This window comes from Nicotiana tomentosiformis, chromosome 10 (assembly GCF_000390325.3).
Source record: "Nicotiana tomentosiformis chromosome 10, ASM39032v3, whole genome shotgun sequence".
Lineage (NCBI taxonomy): Eukaryota > Viridiplantae > Streptophyta > Magnoliopsida > Solanales > Solanaceae > Nicotiana > Nicotiana tomentosiformis.
In genome coordinates this window covers 463597-477234 of record NC_090821.1, presented here as the reverse complement: position 1 = coordinate 477234, position 13638 = coordinate 463597, and the positions used below count along the sequence as shown (strand labels likewise).

The 13638-nt window shown below is 32.7% G+C and overlaps 2 long non-coding RNA genes across 2 annotated transcripts; one reads left to right on the top strand and one right to left on the bottom strand.

Annotated features, from left to right (window-relative positions):
* Positions 1-7981: 7981 nt before the first annotated feature.
* LOC117276161 (uncharacterized) lies at positions 7982-8622 on the top strand. Its single transcript, XR_004506385.2, has 2 exons — positions 7982-8057; positions 8409-8622. It is a non-coding gene; the product is annotated as an uncharacterized lncRNA (long non-coding RNA).
* Positions 8623-9709: 1087 nt separating this feature from the next.
* On the bottom strand, positions 9710-13161 carry LOC138900645 (uncharacterized). Its single transcript, XR_011411761.1, has 2 exons — positions 12644-13161; positions 9710-9899 (listed from the first exon to the last, which is right to left on the bottom strand). It is a non-coding gene; the product is annotated as an uncharacterized lncRNA (long non-coding RNA).
* Positions 13162-13638: the final 477 nt, after the last annotated feature.

Sequence of the window (13638 nt, the reverse complement as noted above, 5' to 3'; positions counted from 1 at the left end):
CAAGTTGCATTCACACAATTCCTTTTTTGGGCAACTTTCTTTTTTCTTTTTTTCTTGTAGCTGACAGATTCAAACTAGGTAGTTGACAAAGAGATGGATCCGATCATGAAGCTTACCGCTTCATTTCTTTTTGTATCTTTATTTTAATTTGTAATTTTAAATTTTTGTATTATTCTTCAATGATATTTGTTATTTCCATGGATATTATGGAAAGAAGTTGAATGCCATCAGACGACTTTATAAATATATGAACCCAATTATCTTTTTTCTAAAAAGCCGTTTTGTTCAGAATATTAAAATGTGAGTTACAAATATTTGAAATAATAAAAGAAATATGTGTCATAAGCTAATTGTGAAATTTTCTTTATAAATGTTCGAATAATTTTGCGTTAGTTGATGAATGATATTCTTATAATTTTGCGAAAAATGAGTATTTAAACTCACACCCGCACCTGCACCCGTACCGCACCCGCAAAAAATTATTTTTTTTTTAGTTTAACCCGCCCCGCCTCGCACCCGCATATGTATAAACCTGCACCGCCCCACATATGTCTAAACCTGCACCGCCCCGCACTCGCACCGCCCCATTGCCATCCATACTTGTTTTCTTATTTGGCTTCCATTTAATTCCACAAAAAGCTGGATTCCTTGTTGATTCTTGAAATCTGAAGTCAAGCTAGAGGATTCCATTATAGATTCTTCCACTCTTTCATTTCTACTACCTTGAGTTTCCTGAGATCTAGTCATGTCCCTCTTTTGGTATTTTTTAGTGTTTGATTTCTCCTTGCTTCCAACCTTCTCGTGAGGTACTTATGTAGATAAAGGAGTGAATATGTGACTCTCATCGTTATTCATATCTTCATTCACCTTTTTCTTTCCTTTACCAGATTTTGTATACCTTAAATCTCTTCATATAGGCCCACATGATCCTCCTGGATTATGACGTTGCTTCCCATTTTTGTATTCCCTTCCTGTTGCTTTCTAGTGACCTTAAAAGTAACCTTAGTCCTCTTCTTTGGAGTCTTTTTGATCTTTTTCATCTTTTTCATCTTAAAGCTTGTCCTTTTTTTTATGTTGGCGTCCTCTTCATTACAACATTGTGCCTCTTTGCTATGTTTTTCCAATTCCTCATTCTTGGCCTTGTTGCTAATGAGATCATTTCTAATCTCTACAATATCCATCATCTCCCCTTCAAAGGTTCCTTGTTTTTGTTCTTCTTTTTTCCAGAATTTTTGTGTTGAATTTCAACATTGGCTGTGGCAGACTCTTGTCTTACATGTTTCATAGAATTAACCTTCTTGTCTCTCTTGCTAGTTCCTCATTCTTCCCAAACATTGTGCATCTCATATGGCACCTGTGCATTCTTTCCTTGCCTTTCATTTACCCCTGACTTCTCTTTTATTTCATCTTTTTTCTCAACTTCAAGTTTTGCATTGCTATTGTTATATGTTGTGTGATCAGCTGGAAGATTCATATGTTCTGCCCCCTCTTTCACTTCTGCATTATTCTTTTTATGGACATTTCGATATGTTGCTAATGAATGTCCCAATAATTTACAATGCCGACAATACTTAGGGACATTTTCATATTCTAATTTTTGAGTGAAACACTTTAGAGGATTCGATTCCTTCTCTTGTCCCACCCACATTGAATTCAATTTTGGTTTAGAGAGATCAACTTCAACTCTGACCTTAGCCATACTTGGGCGAGTTTTGTAATCAGTAGCTATATCCATAGAGAGAGGGGTTCCAACCGGAGCCAGAATTTGTTTCACATAGTTCCAAGTATGACAATGAAATGGTAACTCATGGAGTAACACCCATACCGGAACAATAGGGGAGTCCTCCTCCGATTTGAAATCGGTGTTCATTTTTAAAGCCACATTTGTTGTCCCTCAATTTCGATGGACCGCTTGCACCCAACATTTTTACAATCTTCTTCGTTGGAGAAATTTATTAATATAATGCGAAAATCATAGACTCTAATCTTGACATTACCTTTCACTGGAATCTTCTCCGCAAAGGCTGATCTGATCTTTTCAATTTGTGGTCTGGTTCTTACGAATTTGCCTGCGATCGTTAATCAACACTCTTCAGCCATGACTCCATAGTAATCAGAAGCCTTGAAGATGACTGCTGGCATTCCGTTATGAGTAGTATATCGTGCTTTTACATCTGGGTTGCCGTGCCGGTTAATGTTTAGGGTTCAAAGTTGCCGGAGCATTTAGAGCAGTAGCATAGCTTGATTTGGATGGGTTTTCTTCTTCAGTAGTCATTCTCCCAAACGGAGGATCTATATTTTCATCCAGACGCGCCGGTGTTGTGCCGGCCGGCGTCCCCATTGATAGGCCCGTGGCCACCAACTGCCCAGAAAGGGCACAATTAGTTACCGTTGGCTGTTTAACGTCTTGATTGTACGGAGAGCGTTTTTAGCAAGAGAGAGAAAATTAGTCACTTGCTTGTTCGTGCAACATATAAGGAAAATAAAAGATGTAAAATGTCAGGTATTAGTTTTGTGAAAGAACGTGAATATTCAAATTCAACCCAATAGCTTGTGGAGTGCCTAGAACATAGTAAACCGTTTGGAAAATCTTACACAATTAACTAGGGATAAATGTATTCTCTAATACCTTCTTGCACATATAATTTTATTTTAGGGCTTATATCTGGATTCAAGACCTTTTTATTCAACATTTGTAGAATATTGAAGAATGAACTTGATCATAGAGTGAAGGTTGAGGGTGGAAGTAGCTAGTAGCGTGTTGGGGCCAGAATTTTCACTAAAAGTTGTCAAAATATAAAAAATTAGTTATACCGAATAATTAAAGGGAGTCAACATATAATAAATATACCTAAAATAAAAAAGGATTATCTAACAATTGACCACTATTCATCACGTATTATTGTTAAGAAGAAAAAGAAAGAAAAAAAAACTATGCCTGATTAGGAGCATGGTCTTTAAGGATACCGCTACAAATCCTGACGTGGTTCATAAAATGTCCTACATGCACGTAAAAAAAACTGTAGAAGCGGAGATAAAATTTTAATTTCATGGATTCTATTTTAGATGAACGATTTCCTCAAATGCTTAATAATTTGATTGTAACATTAATATGCATAAATATATTTAATAATTTTTTTAATACAAATACTTCATCCTTTTTTAATTTAGATGAGTTAGTTTGACTGACCACGGAGTTTAAGAAAAAAAAAAGACTTTTGAAACTTATGCTTCTAAGGGGGTAAAAACTTTGTGGAGTCATGACATTTGTGTGATTATAAAAGCTTAAGGCTAAATGAGTAAAATGAAGAGTTTAAAGTTGAATTATTTTCAATTGTAGAAATGTGTCATTCTTTTTGGAACAGACTAATAAGGAAAATGTGTCATCTAAATTGAAATAGAGGGAGTATAATCTATACTATATTAAAAGTGGGAAGCATTTAAGCCAAAGTTAAATTACCAAAGTATCCTTTAATTAACCTATAAATACTTATTTTAATATAAATAAAAACTAAAGCCTACAAGGAAACGCAACCTTCCATCAGGCGCCTATTTAGAAGAAACATGTTTCTAAGTTTTAACACTTTAAATTCTTCACATCAATAGTCACAACTCTTAAAAGAAAAACTTTTTATTTTTTTGCTAAACACTCTTCAAACAAAACCTAACACCAAACAACTCCTAATTACCCAATTGTCAACCACATTACCCTCAAACCACATCTCTTGTATAACCTTAATGGCTTGATCAACCATGAGCGAACAGCGAAATCATTATCATTTTTGTCAATATACTTCCACATTCCGCATAATCATCATCATTTTTTTATTATCTGTTATTTTCTTTCCTAAGTTAAATTAGAGTTATATCTGATTGTCGATTGGGCAATATTTGTCAAACTAATCGTTTTTACGCATGATTTCGGATGCAAGTTTAAGAATTTAGTTGACTTTGTTTGCCGTTTTTACCAAGTTTTATTGCAAGGTGCAAGTGCGATAAATATTTCGAGGGATGTGCTTTTGAAAAAGGTTTCGCAAAAGAGAGCGTTATGGAATTATACTCAGCGAACCACTGCAGTCGCGCGCTTAATTCTGGTCCATTATTTGCCTTTTTCGTTATTCCAGTATATAAGAAATATAGTTGGTAGTCATGTTTATTAGCTTAATAATATTAGATGCTTGGTTATGTGGTATGACTTAAAAATATTAGGTCCAAATATGCCCTTATAGTATACGAAATTGAGCACATTTGCCCTTCGTTAATACTTTAGCTCAAATATGCCCTTACCGTCACATAGTTGGTCCATATATGCCCTTAGAGTTACGCAGTTGGCTCATATATGCCCTTTTCGAAACGGAATCCACCTAAACTAATTAGCTCTTTCGTTAATTGTATTAAAGTGTATTACAAACACTATTTCCTTTTTATTAGTACTTTTTTTCTTTACCTTTCTCTGTTCTTTCTTCTTTTTTCTTTTCTTCTCTTTTTTTTCCTTTTTCTTTCTCCCTTATCCGCTTCCTCCATTACTGATGTCTTCTCCATTTTCGTCACCAATTTCACTTGACAAAACTCATGAATTCCAATTACTAAGAAAATTCTCTCATAAGATAATCAAGTTCCAATTTCACTGGCCCTCTAAATAAACGAAATTAAATTATCCAAAAATTATGGTTTAAACTTTAAATTAATAAAAACATCTCAACCTTTAACAATACTCAAAAGACCAAAATATTTAAATTATTTCCACAAAGATAATTTAATGATTAAAAGCCTAGAGTACAAGTTGTAGTGTTATAAATTTGAGTTGTTAGTCTTTTTTCAGCTGGACATTTTCTATTTTTTTTATTAACTATGTAAATTAGGGGTGTACATGGAACGGGTTGGTTAAGTTTTTATCAAAATCAAACCAAACCAATTATATCGGTTTGGATTGTTCGGTTTTGTTGAATTTTTCGGATATTTTATTACATAAATATTATTTCAATCTTACTTTGTTAAATTTTTTAGAATTAAATATATGTTCAGTAAAAAATAAAAAATTGACAAACATATGATCTATAAAAATATTATTATGGGAGAATTTTCTTAGTAATTGGAATTCATAAGTTTTGTCAAGTGAAATTGGTGAAGAAAATGGAGAAGATATAAGTAATGGAGGAAATCGGATAAGGGAGAAAGAAAAAGGAAAAAAAGAGAAGAAAAGAAAAAAGAAGAAAGAACAGAGAAAGGTACAGAAAAAAAGTACTAATAAAAAGAAAATAGTGTTTGTAATACACTTTAATACAATTAACGAAAGAGCTAATTAGTTTAGGTGCATTCCGTTTCGAAAAGGGAATATATGGGCCAACTGTGTAACTCTAAGGGCATATATGGACCAACTATGTGACGGTAAGGGTATATTTGAGCTAAAGTATTAACGAAGGGCAAATGTGCTCAATTTCGTATAGTACAAAAGCATATTTGGACTTTTTCCGTATTTTATATTGCATGTCCCATTTTGGTAGAAATGTTTTTCACTTGTAAAGTGATAACGATACATTTAAAACTTGGAGGATCGTAAGACAATTAGTGATTTTTCTTATTTAGCGTTTGTTTGAGTTGTACTCTCGGAATTTTTATGTCCTTTATCGTAAAGTTCATGCTTTTAAAATGCCAATTCACTTGATTTGTCGTTTTTTGATTTTCCGCCTCTTCTTTTTCATTGTTTGGTTTTCACCTAATTAAGTATAAGTAGTAGTAATTCTTTTTATATTTTCTGACTTTTTATTTTCACTTTGCAAGACATTTTGGTAATACTTTCTCTCTCTTGAACTTGTATATGAAAAGATAGGGTTACATTGATTTCCCAAACTTGGTTGTGAAATGTGCTGTCTATAGTTAAATACATATGCTGTTGCAAACTGAATTAAAAGTAGAGAAGAAGAAGAAGGTGGTTTTCCCTCAAGGTCCGGGTATTTATTGTTGAATACTTAAACTATAAAATCGGTCATAGTAAGAGGCATAATTCCTCCTAATTAGTATTGATTATCCTATATTATGAATTTGAATTTATGTGCAGATTCTCCATATAATATTAGCATATTACAGCAATTTACCAAATTATGTTTCAAAGTAATATCTATGTGGTTAAAAAATAAAGCCATGTGACATTGGATGGACAAAAAATATTGGAAAAATTACAATTAGGTAGAATATTTATGGTTTAGTGTGAGTACATGGGCGACGGATCGTTGACATTTGATATTTCTTATTTAGCTATATTTCTACAAGTTTTTTTCGTGTGAAATAAGACTATAAGATAACGCTAATGAAGTCTAGAAAAGATTCATAGTAAATTCTTTTGTAACATAAATATCTTTAGAATATGGATCTAAGATGAAAGATATTCCCATATGACTTATAACTCTACTATTATTTGCTTCTTGCTCTTGCGGACAAAATTCTATATATATCTGAGAAAGATGAAATTGCATATGTATTTACCAACAATTCTGTTAGTCCCCATTATACTGCTTTTAATTAGCTTGTTGCATTCTTCAAGTTACATACACACTATACGCTTCTTAGGAATAGTAATAATATATTTTTACTATAACCGAATCATTTTAGGAAAGTAGAGGGACAAAGCAGCCATCATTTTGATTAATGTGTCAATTCCTCCTAAGCTTTCCTCTATCTGATTCCAATTTAAATTTATTTTCACATCTTATAAATATTTTTTTTGTCAAAGTTATGTTGCCTTTATCTAAGTCGTATTTGGTTAAATAGGGAGAGAAGGAGAGCTCCTTGTTCTGATATACTAATGTGACGAAAGGTGGCGACTCAAGGAAGATATCAAGCTCTAAATTCTTTTTAAAAATAATATTAAGAAATCAGAACTATATGAAAAGTACAGAAGATATATGACCCTTTTTCTTTATTTTTATCATACTTGATTATCTAATTTTCATTCAGTGGATAAAAAATGATCCATTTTGTAGATTTGAGCTCTTAATACTTATTGATGAATAAATATAATAATTATTTATAGGTTTTATTATGAAACTTAATTTTGTGCTTGACATGTACATTCACATGAAAATGCGAGGCTTGAATATTCCCGTAAAAAAGAACAATCAACCTTGAGAAGACAATTATGCCAAAGTGCAATTGATTATGTTATGGATGAAAAATATAGGAAAAAAAAGTCGATCAAGGAATACTGCTTTTTATGTCGTCTATTGAAGCAATCAAACACATAAAGAAAATATACCAAAACTTAATTGGTAACATTGTCGCTAGAAAAACCGAGATAGAGTTGGTAGGAGAGTGTGCTTTTTTACTTTATTTATAAAAAGGTCTTAAAGTTACAAAGTAATACTAGCTTTTAGCATATTTAAATATGTAATCTATGAGAAAATCAAATATTTTTCAATTATGTAAGTATTAATTAATTTTAGTAAATTTTTTGTAAAAATATGATATAAAATACACGTGCGATGATAAACTAGTATTTGAACAAAAGCTATGGCCTTGTCAAAAGGCATATAGTTTCACCCAACTATACCAACAAATAATTCTCTAGCTACTACGTACATATATCGTGCGGCCATTAATTTAGTTCCAATTTCCTCTCTTTAAAAACCCCTAAAGTCTCACTAGCTTTTGCACCCAACACACAAGCAAAACATTTATATATACCATCATATCCGATCCACTACTTTCCTCAAGCTAAGCTACTCGCTATAGTTTTTATCTTCTCTATTATTATTTTTAAGAATGGAAATGGTTAGCAAGATTGCATGCTTTGTGGTTTTGTGCATGGTGATGACTGCACCATATGCAGAGGCGGCATTTACCTGTGGCACGATTCAAGGTGCCACACTTAATTGCCTGCCTTATATGCAAAATCGTGGCCCTCTCGGAAACTGCTGTAATGTCATTAAAGGTTTAGTGAGTGCAGCGAAAACCACATAGGATCGTAGGACTGCATGCAGTTGTTTAAAAACTGCTGGTATCGGTGCTGCTTGTGGCGTCAACATTCCCTTCAAGATGAGCCTCTCCACTGACTGTTCCAAGTATGTTATTATAATTCACCCTAATTCTACCATAATATAATAAATTTTGGGTTGCAGAAATATGACAAATAAGTAATATTTTTTTAAATATTTTGAATTTTTAAATTTTGTTTTCTAGATATGTAACAAAAATAAAAAGGTAGCTCGGTGCACTAAGTCTTGCTATGCGCGGGGTCCGGGGAATGGCTGGACCACAGTGGTTTATTGTACGCAGCCTTACCTGCATTTCTGCAAGAGGTTGTTTTCACGACTCAAACTCGTGATCTGGTTACATGGCAACAACTTTATCAGTTACACGAAAGCTCCCTTCTCAAAAAGTAAATGTTGGTTTAATCTAATGTGGCGATGCAGGGTCCAGTAAGTTTCTTGGTTGATGGTGGTAGCGCAATCATGTGGAGAAGAATAAGATGCATGGATCAAGTTTGATCGTGTACTTAATTATGGGTCGTGTCTGTTATCTCTTTCTTTCTATTTTCGAGTCTTGTAATAAAACTTTGGCGGTTGGTTGTATTATGATACGATCCCATCTTGATATATAATACATATTCTACTAGTATCTTATTTAGTTCAGTGTCTCTTCCACTATTTCCTTTTCTCTGTTTTTCTTTTCCTTTTCATTTACGTACGGATAAGAAATAGATGACCTACCTTAATTTTCTTTTGAGATATTCTTAGACAGAAAATCACGATATGTAAAGTAGAACAGAATCTAACGACGAGTAAAAAATCATACTAAAATACATGCTATATATATAACAAATGTAAAGAAAAGATCAATCCATAAAACCAGAGAACACACATGACCTGAAAGAGATTCTTGAGCTAACAAATGATAATTCAGTTTGAAAATAGAATTTATTACAAATGAATAGTTTGAGAATGACAACATTAGACTTGTGTTATCGATTTAATTAATAAGATTCGTTGAGAATGTTTGTGGATGTCTCTAGATCAAATATTAAGCGGGTTGGGTTATGATTCATTATTTTGCATATCTTAACTAGATCCACGTTAACCCAAATAAGCCGGGCAATTTACTCGCCATCTATTAATTTGACTCATTTCGACCCGTTTAGTCTAGACCGTCCATTTGCTACCCTAGTACGAATATACGAGGGAAGTTTAAGAAAGCTAAATAATAATCACTACAACATTGTAGGCCTTTTACTACCTTCGAAAAGTGTAGTGTAGACTATCAAAAAGTGTGGCATTTGATTAAAGGTCATACTTTTCGACTTTAAACAACTTTTTTGAGATGACCTAAACTAGCGTAACCTTTTCCTTAAGGCCACGCTTTGCAAGTGTTGCTTTGAAAACCGCATTTCAAAAGCGTGGCCTATGTGATATAAAGGCCACGCTTTTGTTACCTCATTGGCAACGATTTTCTTTTTCTAATGCTGCGTGTTTGAGGCGTAGCCTTTGTTATGTTATAGGCTACACTTTTTAAGTGTGGCAATTTTGTTTGGCTGTAATAATTTTTTTTATTATTTATAAAAGGTACAATTTGTGATTTATTAGTTACATTTTTTACATCCTATAATCACATTTATTTCAAGCATAGACAATATTATCTCATTTTGATTATCTCAAGCACTAAATTAGCTAATAAATCACTAAAAATAATAATTCATATGCATGTATTTGCAATAAACTTTGAAAAACAAGCATATTTCTTGTATTACACCTACTAATAAAGAAATATTTCAAAATATGCACTGGCAATAAGCTGTACAAAGTGGAATATATTCAAAGATCGCAATTGTTCAAAAAGTCTTTAATAGTCACTCTAATAGATCAAATTGACTTATGGCCACCATATCAAATTACTTCACCCACATTTTCCTACACATTCAAAACAAAATTAAAATTAGAAATAATATATAGTATGTATTCATATAGAATCATGAATATGCAAGACCATGGATTGAAAGAACTTGACTAACTAGCATCGGCGTCCATTGGTTCTATTACAATTGAACAAATAGAACACAAGTTTTGTATCACTTGGATCGTATCACTAATGATCAATAATTAGCCCTTTAACATCAGTTAGCTGCTCCGGATGTGAAAGGAAAAGAAGATACTTTCAGTCAGTTATATTTTTGTATTGTCATCAGCACTTCCTTTGGTGCTTGTGTGAAAAATATATATTAGAAAACTGAAGGAAGAAAAGAAAGATGCTTTCCAATTTATGTACGTCATGTCCATTACAGGAAGACAAATATATTGTTCTTACTTTACATAATGGGTTATCTCTTCATTTTTCCCAATTCAACTTGACCACTTTACCATCTCAACATTAGTTGATAGTAATACTACTCTATGCTCTTTTAACATATTTTTCCTTAGCTACTCATTTTTTCAGCATTTTAAACTATATTATAGACTCCTTTTTTTATAAGGATATACTATAGATACTTCTCTATAGAATTTTAAACAACTGGTGTCTAACCTTTTATGCAAACAAGAAAAAGGATCAAGTTTGGCATTGTACTATCTAAAATTGACCTAAAAGGAATGTAATCTGTCATTGTAACTCCAGAAAATAACTTGATATAATTTTAAAAAAATACCTTTTCAAGAATCAGACATAAGTTGAACCAGAGGAATGTAGAAGAATTTTGCCTCACATAACTCGTGCACTACTCACATCGACCGAAGAAGGTAGGTTAGATTAGACACACCCTGTTATATCCTATTGTCAAGATGTTTCGTAGAAAGTGAAGACAAAAAAGGCAATACATAATATCTATCTAGATGTATAAAGAAAAAAGTGTTACGGAGGTAAAGACTAAAATACAGTATAGTTAATCTTAATATGCATATAAATAGAGATCACCATGACAGACTTTCTATGTGAGTTTAAAAGATTGGATTATAGTAAGATTGGATTATAGTTTCAAGGATAGAATCAAGCAATTATCTTATTATATATGTCTTAAATTTTTTTCTTTTTCCATCATTGTAATGGATAACAAAACACTTCACAGAAATTATAAACTTGTGCACAAAAGATATTACTAACAGCCCTTGATTGCATGTCAGTTTTCTCAATATCTCAACTTTTTCGAAGTTCTTACTCTATCCATTTCCTACTTGATTTTCCTTCATACTTAAAGACATTTTCTTATTCAATTTTGTAGGTGCAACTTTAGGTACCTTCTTGTTTCCACTATTATTCTCTCAGTTTATCAGTTTAATTTGACAAAAGTAAAAATAAAGAGGAGAAGGTCAAGTTAGACTTGAAAGTTATTGGAAGACTTCAAGGTCATAAGAACAACTAGATATTCTTATGCTAATATTAAGCAAATAAAGGATTTTAGTGAATACTTAGGAGAAGGAAGTCGTGGCATTGTTTACAAAGGCAAACATTCCCAGAAAATCTATGTTGCAGTAAGAGTCCTACGTAATTTAAAGGCTAAAGGAGTAGAATTAATCAACCACAATCATTATATATAAAAATGAAAGTAGTAGGAAAAGCGTACCCGATATCACTACTGGGAGTGAGTCTCCGAGCACAGGCCTTTTTTTTATTAAAACAAAAAAGTATTCTTTTTTTTACAATAAACTTTCAATAATGATTAGAAAGGAGGTTTATAAACAAACAAGTGTACTCTCTTTTATTAGAAGTTTATAAACTTCTAATAAGATCATTATGTAAACTATAACCATAACAATAACAACATGGCTTCTATAGATATAATGCAGAACATTGCTTTTTCTAAAGATGGCACACCCAAAGTTTGAATGCCCCGGTGGATTATATATTTACTATCAACTACTCCCCCTACAACAATTTCAAGTTCCTTATAAGAGTTAGATATACATTAAGTTTTCTCCACAGGAGTAAGATGTCTGAACTGTTTAGGTTCATCCCACAATTCCAAAGAAAATTCGGAAGTAGCTTAGTTGTCAATTTTTTTTCCATATTGTTAAGTTCAAAACGCTATATGCTTCCAATTTTCTACCAAATTTGGCACGAAATAGCTTGTTGAACTAAAGCTCGCTTCTGATTAATGAAGAATTTTCAAGAAATCCTTTATTTAAGGCAGAATACATTATATTCCTATGGAGACTTACATTTAGTTTTCTCTTTAGAGGTCCAAACTATTTTGCAAGGCCATATAAAGCTATCATATTGCATCAAAATTATATACTCCCTCCGTTCCAGTTTATGTGAACCTATTTTCTTTTTAGTCCGTTCCAAAAAGAATGACTCCTTTCTAAATTTAGAAACAATTTTGCTTAAACTTATAATTCTACCCTTAATGAGAAGCTTTTATAATCACACAAATATTCTCAGTCCCTTTTTGAATTGTTTAGGACCACAAATTTCAAAAGTTTTCATTTTTTCTTAAACTCCGTGCCCAGTCAAACAGGTTCACATAAATTGGAACGGATGGAGTAGTATTTAAGATATAGAACTTTCAATTCTTGAAATAAAAATTACAAACAAATGACAAATTGACAAAGAAACAGACAGTAAAACAAGAACAAAAAGGGCGTTCCCTTAAGAAGAAAAGGAATTCTAGAGTACCGAAATCGCAAAGCCACTAAACTGAAAGGATGTTTTAGAGAAATCTTACCCACAAGTTTTTGGGAGACAAGATCAGCCCTACGTACATCGAAATCCCCAAATTAGCATGCCAATGGAATCGATCTCAAAGCTTGCAGATGGAATCGATTCGAAAACGTGATAATGAAACAAATAGCACATAACACAAGCCAACGAAGACATAACAGCACAGAACGACACAATGGAACAATATTCATACGATCAGAAAGAGTTTCAAGAAGAGACAACCCAGATTGACATTCTAATTGAATCGATTTCTCGCTGATGGAATTAGAACTTTATTTTTTTCTAAATAACAAGAAGAAAGAAAAAGAGCAGCAGGGATAATTGCCTCTTAGTACTACTTTTCCCCAAAAACCCCACTCCTACTAGACTTTTGCCGGGCAAAGTATTTTTTAAAAGTTTTGGTGGAGATATTTCTGGGGGAAAGTCAAGCGGGAACTTCTAGAAAAATATTAGGGCACACTTAAACAATGTTGTATTTGAAAATACTAAAAGGAACACATATGTAGTGTTGCCTAACATCTTAATAAGCGTAACCAAATATATATTCTAACGACTCGGCTGGCCGTTTTGAGAGTATTAGCCCCGAACTTTTATTCATTGCCCCCTCTATTTTATTTTGTGGTTACATAACTTACCGGGAGAATTTGTTTTTGGATTTGGAATGAAATGGGACACATAGTCCCTAAATTGGGAGTTTAACTTATAGGAATTGACCGTAGTTCGAATTGTATGAAGACGACTCTGAAATGGAGTTTTGACTATTCCAATAGTTTCGTAGGGTGATTTTGGTCACAGTAGCATATTTGGATGTTGAATTGGAGGCTCGTAGGTCATTTTAGCATCAATTGACGAAAAATGGAAAATTGGATGATTTTTTGGGAGTTTGACCGGGAGTGGACTTTTTGATATTTGGGCCAGTTTCTGATTCTGGAAGTTGGATTAGATCCGTAATATCAATTATGATTTGTGTACAAAATTTGAGATCAATCGGACTTGATT